We start from the raw sequence: 6,513 nt of genomic DNA, 5'->3' as shown, positions 1-6,513 counted from the left end.
CCCCCCCCCCCCCAGTGCTGATGGTTTCTGCCACATTTCTGTCTGTATCTGGGGCCTGTTTAGTCGGACGGGAGGGAAGGTGTGTTTGTGTGTGTGTGTGTGTATGTAAGGAGATTTATTACGTGTAATCTGTCGTCCTTGTGCAATGAACAGCTTGACGGCTGTCTCCATTCGCACAAGGGCGGTTATGGTGGGTTAGCACTGCTGCCTCACCACGCCATGAACCCCTGGTTCGATTCCCCGGCCTTGGGTCACTGTGCGGAGTCTGCACGCTCTCCCCGTTGTCTGAGTGGGTTTCCTCGGGTGCTCCGGTTTCCTCCCACAGTCCAGCGATGTACAGGTTAGGTGGACTTGGCCGTCCTAAATTGTCCCTTAGTGTCCAAAGATGTGCAGGTTAGGTGGATTGGCCGTGCTAAATTGTCCCTTAGTGTCCAAAGAGTACAGGTTGGGGGATTGGCCGTGCTAAATTGTCCCTTAGCATCCAAAGATGTGCAGGTTAGGTGGGGTTACAGGGGTGGGGAGGCAGGGGGAGGATTCTATGGACATTAATGAAGTTATGGATATTTAGACAAGATGCAGTCGGCAGTTATTATGTATCAATGGAAAACTCTAGCAAGGATGGGGGAAGGTTTCAGGGTGACCCAGAGACCCTGGTCAGACGGGACTCAAAGCTCCAGAATGTTCTGGACCCCGTGGGCTCCAGATACCAGAGCCACTCTTTTGGAGGCACTAAAGGGGAGGCAGGGGAGGACCGACCCTGCCGCCAGGCCCAGGCCTTACCGACCCTGCCGCCAGGCCCAGGCCTTACCCACCCTGCTCCCAGGCCCAGGCCTTACCCACCCTGCTGCCAAGCCCAGGCCTTACCGACCCTGCTGCCAGGCCCAGGCATTACCCACCCTGCTGCCAGGCCCAGGCCCAGGCCTTACCCACCCTGCTTCCAGGCCCACGCCTTACCCACCCTGCTCCCAGGCCCAGGCCTTACCCACCCTGCTGCCAGGCCCAGGCTTTCCCCACCCTGCTGCCAGGCCCAGGCCTTACCCACCCTGCTCCCAGGCTTTCCCCACCCTGCTGCCAGGCCCAGGCCTTACCCACCCTGCTGCCAGGCCCAGGCCTTACCCACCCTGCTGCCAGGCCCAGGCTTTCCCCCACCCTGCTGCCAGGCCCAGGCTTTACCCACCCTGCTGCCAGGCCCAGGCCTCACCCACCTGCTCCAGGCCCAGGCTTTCCCCACCCTGCTGCCAGGCCCAGGCCTTACCCACCCTGCTGCCAGGCCCAGGCTTTCCCCACCCTGCTGCCAGGCCCAGGCTTTACCCACCCTGCTGCCAGGCCCAGGCCTTACCCACCCTGCTCCCAGGCTTTCCCCACCCTGCTGCCAGGCCCAGGCCTTATCCACCCTGCTGCCAGGCCCAGGCCTTACCCACCCTGCTGCCAGGCCCAGGCCTTACCCACCCCGCTGCCAGGCCCAGGCCTTACCCACCCCGCTCCCAGGCCCAGGCCTTACCCACCCCGCTCCCAGGCCCAGGCCTTACCCACCCCGCGCCAGGCCCAGGCCTTAACCACACCACTGCAGGCCCAGGCCTTACCCACCTTGCTGCCAGGGCCCAGGCCTTACCCACCCCACTCCCATTCCCAGGCCTTACCCCACCTGCCGCCAGGCCCATGCCTTACCCACCCTGCTGCCAGGCCCAGGCCTTACCCACCCTGCTGCCAGGCCCAGGCCTTACCCACCCTGCTGCCAGGCCCAGGCCTTACCCACCCTGCTGCCAGGCCCAGGCCTACCCCACCCTGCTGCCAGGCCTAGGCCTTACCCACCATGCCTCCCAGGCCCAGGACTTAACCAACCTGCTCCCAGGCCTACCACCCTGCTCCCAGGCCCAGGCCTTACCCACCCTGCTGCCAGGCCCAGGCCTTACCCACCCCGCTGCCAGGACCAGGCCTTAACCACCCAGCGCCCAGGCACAGGCCTTATCCACCCCGCTGCCAGGCCCAGGCCTTACGCACCCCGCTGCCAGGCCCAGGCCTTACCCACCCCGCTGCCAGGCCCAGGCCTTACCCACCCCGCTGCCAGGCCCAGGCCTTACCCACCCTGCTGCCAGGCCCAGGCCTTACGCACCCTGCTGCCAGGCCCTTGAGGCACCCGTCCCTCAGGGCTGGGTCATCAGCCTATGGAAGTGGGAGCTAACCTAGGAAGCAAAAGGACTTTGGGGTTCACAGCAAGGCCAAAGGTACCAACCTGAGGCCTCTCGAAACAGGCTGTAGTGAAGGGACCGTGTCCCATACCGGACCAGCGATGTACTTCTGAGGCTGTAGAAGTCTCTGGTCAGACCTTGGCATCCGCTCCCTCCCCCCTGTGACATCCTCCCCCTCCTCCTCTGGCAGGTTAGCTGGAGGCGCCCAGGGGAGGGCCTTGGACAAAGATTCCGTGTGCGTGGAAGCAGGCCGGATGGGGGCGGCTCTCGGTCACGGTCCCCGTTGGGACAGCGGATGCAGGTAGGATGGGCCGACGGAGAGAGGAGAGAGAGGTTGGGACATCTCTTTGAGCTGAGGGATCGTTAGACAAGTGGAAAAACTCCGAGGAAAAGGTATAATCCCAGCCCAACAATCGGGCCTGCTGACGGAACCGAGGCCTACAGCCCTTGGGCCACAAATCGGAGCCAATCTCAATTCTTCACCACCCAATGTTCTGTAGTATTTGTCATTAAGGATGAAAGAGCTCCAGGTGCAGACAAAGATGTTGCCTAGAAACCTATGTTTTTACCCCTTAAACAGGTCTACCCAGAACTGGCAGTCACATGGCAACGGGACCCTGTTGGCGTTACAGATATGAGCTGGGTAGAGAGAGAGAGCCGAGACATTGCGAAGAGCTTCCTGGAGTCCTCCCACTGCGGCCAGCCCTGGTACCCGCCCAGCTGGGCCCCCCGCGTCTCGTTCGCCCACGAGGCCCCCCGTGTCGCCGAGGCAGAGCAGAGCGAGCCCGAGCCGGAGGGCCTGCGAGAGAGACGAGACGGCACGCACCCCGCGTACGGCCGAGCCCCCGGGGCACGCCCAGCCCCAAAGCCAAGCGGTGAAATCAGGAAGTCCCCCCGGGTTCACCAAGGGCGTCACGCCGAAGCGGTACGGGCAGCCCTCGGCGCGGCGCACACGGGGCGGCGCGACCCCTTCCAAGAGGCGAGGTAGACTTGGCCAGCAAGTGTCCCAACTGGAGGATGGCAAGGTTCCTCAAAGTATGTATCTCCGTGGCAAAGACAAGTGTGTGTGTTCTATGCGTGTGTGTGTACGTGTGCATGTATGTATGTGTGTGTGCGCCACGTGTGCGTGCGGCCACGTGTGTATGTGCGTGCGGCCACGTGTGTGTGCGTGCGGCCACGCTGTTGTGTGCGGCCACGTGTGTGTGTGACGAAGGGAAGTCTGGACATGTGTGGTGCGCCCACGTGTGTGTGTGTGTGTGCGGCCAGTGTGTGCGGCAACGTGTGTGTGCCGGCCAAGTGTGTGTGCGGCCACGTGTGTGTGCGGCCACGTGTGTGTGCGGCCAGTGTTGTGTGCGGCCACGTGTGTGTGCGGCCACGTGTCTGTGTGTGTGTGCGGCCACGTGTGTGTGTGTGTGTGCGGCCACGTGTGTGTGTGCGTGAGCCCCCGTGTGTGTGTGCGTGCGCCCACGTGTGTGTGCGTGCGCCCACGTGTGTGTGCGTGCGCCCACGTGTGTGCGTGCGTGCGCCCACGTGTGTATGTTGCCCACGTGTGTGTGTGCGCGCCCACGTGTATGTGTGTGTGTGTGTGTGCGCCCACGTGTGTGTGTGTGCGCCCACGTGTATGTGTGTGTGTGTGCGCCCACGTGTGTGTGTGTGTGTGTGTGTGTGTGCGCCCACGTGTGTGTGTGCGCGCGCCCACGTGTGTGTGTGTGTGCGCGCCCACGTGTATGTGTGTGTGTGCACGCCCACGTGTGTGTGTGTGTGCGCGCCCACGTGTGTGTGTGTGTGTGTGTGTGCCCACGTGTGTGTGTGTGTGCCCACGTGTGTGTGTGTGCGCCCACGTGTGTGTGTGTGTGCGCCCACGTGTGTGTGTGTGCGCCCACGTGTATGTGTGTGTGTGTGTGTGGGTGCGCCCACGTGTGTGTGTGTGTGTGGGTGTGTGTGCACACGTGTGTGTGTGCGCCCACGTGTATGTGTGTGTGTGTGTGCCCACGTGTATGTGTGTGTGTGTGTGGCCGTGTTTGTACAAGTGCGCGTGTGTGAGCGAAGTTTGGGTGATGTTACCAGTAATTAAGCCTTTTTTTAGGAGTTATTTCACGGGATCCGGGCTCACGGAGTGTCTCGCTCGGGACATGTCTGAGAGGCGGGGTAGTGAGGGGGTCACACTTGGCCAAACAGGGGTAAGCAGGGCAGATTTCCGGAGACGTTAGTGAACAGACTAGGTTATTCATTAAAGACGTTCGATGACCGTTGTCATGGTCCGGATGACCAAGACGGGATTTTCGATGCCAGGTTTAATTGAATTAACATTCCGCAGGCAGCCCTGGACTCGTCTCCGCAGCGACTACCCAGAGGCCTCTATGCCACTCGCGCCGATCCGTTCGAATTAAACTCGCCCCCTCGCTTTAGATGTTCCGCTGGATTGGCTGAGACTGGCAGGATCCCGATTCCAATCCGCGTTTCCCGCTCGCGCCGTGAACGCACGAACGCGGACCTGTAGGCCTACCTGGCACGTCCCCGAATTCTGACCCACTCCCCCCCCGCCACAGGGCAGCCCAGCTCCGCCCCTATTAGCTGGCGTCATTCGGCCCACCCGACTCATCCTGCCAGCTCTCCGCAGGGGGAGCTGATGCCGCGTGGGGGGGGGGGGAGGGGGGTTTGTTGCCCGTCAGGCTTCTCTTGGGGGGGGGGGGGGGGGGGTTTGAAATATATTTTCCACCCCCTTTAAGGATAAGGACGAGCTTCAAATCGCCTCGGCGCTTGTGAGCGAGGGAGCTTCAAGCCTTTTTCGCTGGGCCGCAGCAGGGCTTTGTGGAGGGAGCAAGGGAGCTTCAAGCCTTTTTGGCTAGGCCGCAGCAGGGCTTTGTGGAGGGAGCAAGGGAGCTTCAAGCCTTTTTGGCTAGGCCGCAGCAGGACTTTGTGGAGGGAGCAAGGGAGCTTCAAGCCTTTTTGGCTAGGCCGCAGCAGGACTTTGTGGAGGGAGCAAGGGAGCTTCGAGCCTTTTTGGCTAGGCCGCAGCAGGGCTCTGTGGTGGCACGACGGACAGCGCAGACTCCCGAAGCCCCTGTCCCCAAACACGGAGGCACCCAACCGGGGGATCCCAGATGAGAGGGACCGCCCTGGGGCTTCGGGGCTGGTCGAGATACGGCAAAGAGGCGGCGGTGTCACGCAGGCCTTCGTGGCCTATCTCCCCTCCTTCACACAAACGTTATTCACGCTGTAGGCCCAATGGCCAAAAGGGGGGGGGGGGAAACCAGGCAGGGGGCAGGTACGGGACGCTGGGTGGGAAATCAACCGGAATGCGGGATTTTCCCAAAGTCGCCCGATGTGAGCTTTACGGTTGGTGGGGGGGGGGCGGGAGGGGTTGACGATTGTCTGACGGGTGTAATCCAGGGCCCCCACCTTTTCCGCTCCTCCAAGCAGTGGGGGGGGGGGGGGGAGATCTCAAGACGGCCAATTGCAAAGGCCGGGTGTGGGTCTTGTGTCGACTAAACCGTCTCGTGCGTTTTCCTCCTCGACAGGGGGTGACCAGGGGCGACCCGCAAACCTGCGCCATCATGTAACCGACCGCCTGACAAAGAACCTGACTCGTCTGGGAAACCGAAGATGAAATATCGACTCAAGCGTCCTTTGTATAACAGGAATTTATTTTTTAAAAAACCAAAAACAAAAATGAGAAGTTTGTACAACATAAGATAAACGTTTGGTTTGGACCTTCATCTCCCGGAGTTCTATACCCTTCCAATTGGGAAAGATTAGCGCGTACCAAACTCTATTTGTTTTACACGGTGATATATATATATATATATTGTTAACCATTTGGTGCCTGATGTCCCCTGAAAGCTTCTTGGGAACCAGCCTTTAAGTGACTCTAGAATCTTGGTATAATGGCAATCCTGCATTGGGTTTTTTTTACGATCTCTTGTAACCGCCCCCCCCCCCCCGCCCCCCCCCCCCCCCCCCCCCAATCTCCTCGTTCTCGCCTGGGTTCTGGAGTCTGATTTTGCCAGCGGACAAGGGACAGCGGATGTCCCTCAGTGCCCCGCACCCTCATTTCCCGCGTCCAACCCCCGGCGTTAATTCGGTGCCAGTCCGGCAGAGATTTCCCAGAGTGCCTCACAGCGGATCGGGTAGCATCTTTTATTCCGCCAGTCCCGCAGAGATTTCCCAGAGTGCCTCACAGCGGATCGGGTAGCCATCTTATTCCCGCTCAAATGGCCGCCTTTTTCCCCCCCCCCCCCCCCAGTCGAGCCGCCTCCTCTCTCTCTCTCTCGTACGAATGTTCTTTTGCGAGGCGCCCATGCTGTTGTATTCCAGATGTGGC

At 61.0% G+C, this 6,513-nt stretch overlaps 1 long non-coding RNA gene across 1 annotated transcript; it reads left to right on the top strand.

Annotated features, from left to right (window-relative positions):
• Positions 1-2,518: 2,518 nt before the first annotated feature.
• On the top strand, positions 2,519-5,942 carry LOC119958720. Its single transcript, XR_005459070.1, has 2 exons — positions 2,519-3,224; positions 5,711-5,942. It is a non-coding gene; the product is annotated as an uncharacterized LOC119958720 (long non-coding RNA).
• The last annotated feature ends 571 nt before the right edge of the window (positions 5,943-6,513 follow it).

This window comes from Scyliorhinus canicula, chromosome 30 (assembly GCF_902713615.1).
Source record: "Scyliorhinus canicula chromosome 30, sScyCan1.1, whole genome shotgun sequence".
NCBI classification, from domain to species: Eukaryota; Metazoa; Chordata; class Chondrichthyes; order Carcharhiniformes; family Scyliorhinidae; genus Scyliorhinus; species Scyliorhinus canicula.
The sequence above is the reverse complement of the archived record's forward strand: the minus strand, read 5'-3'. Positions and strand labels throughout refer to the sequence as shown.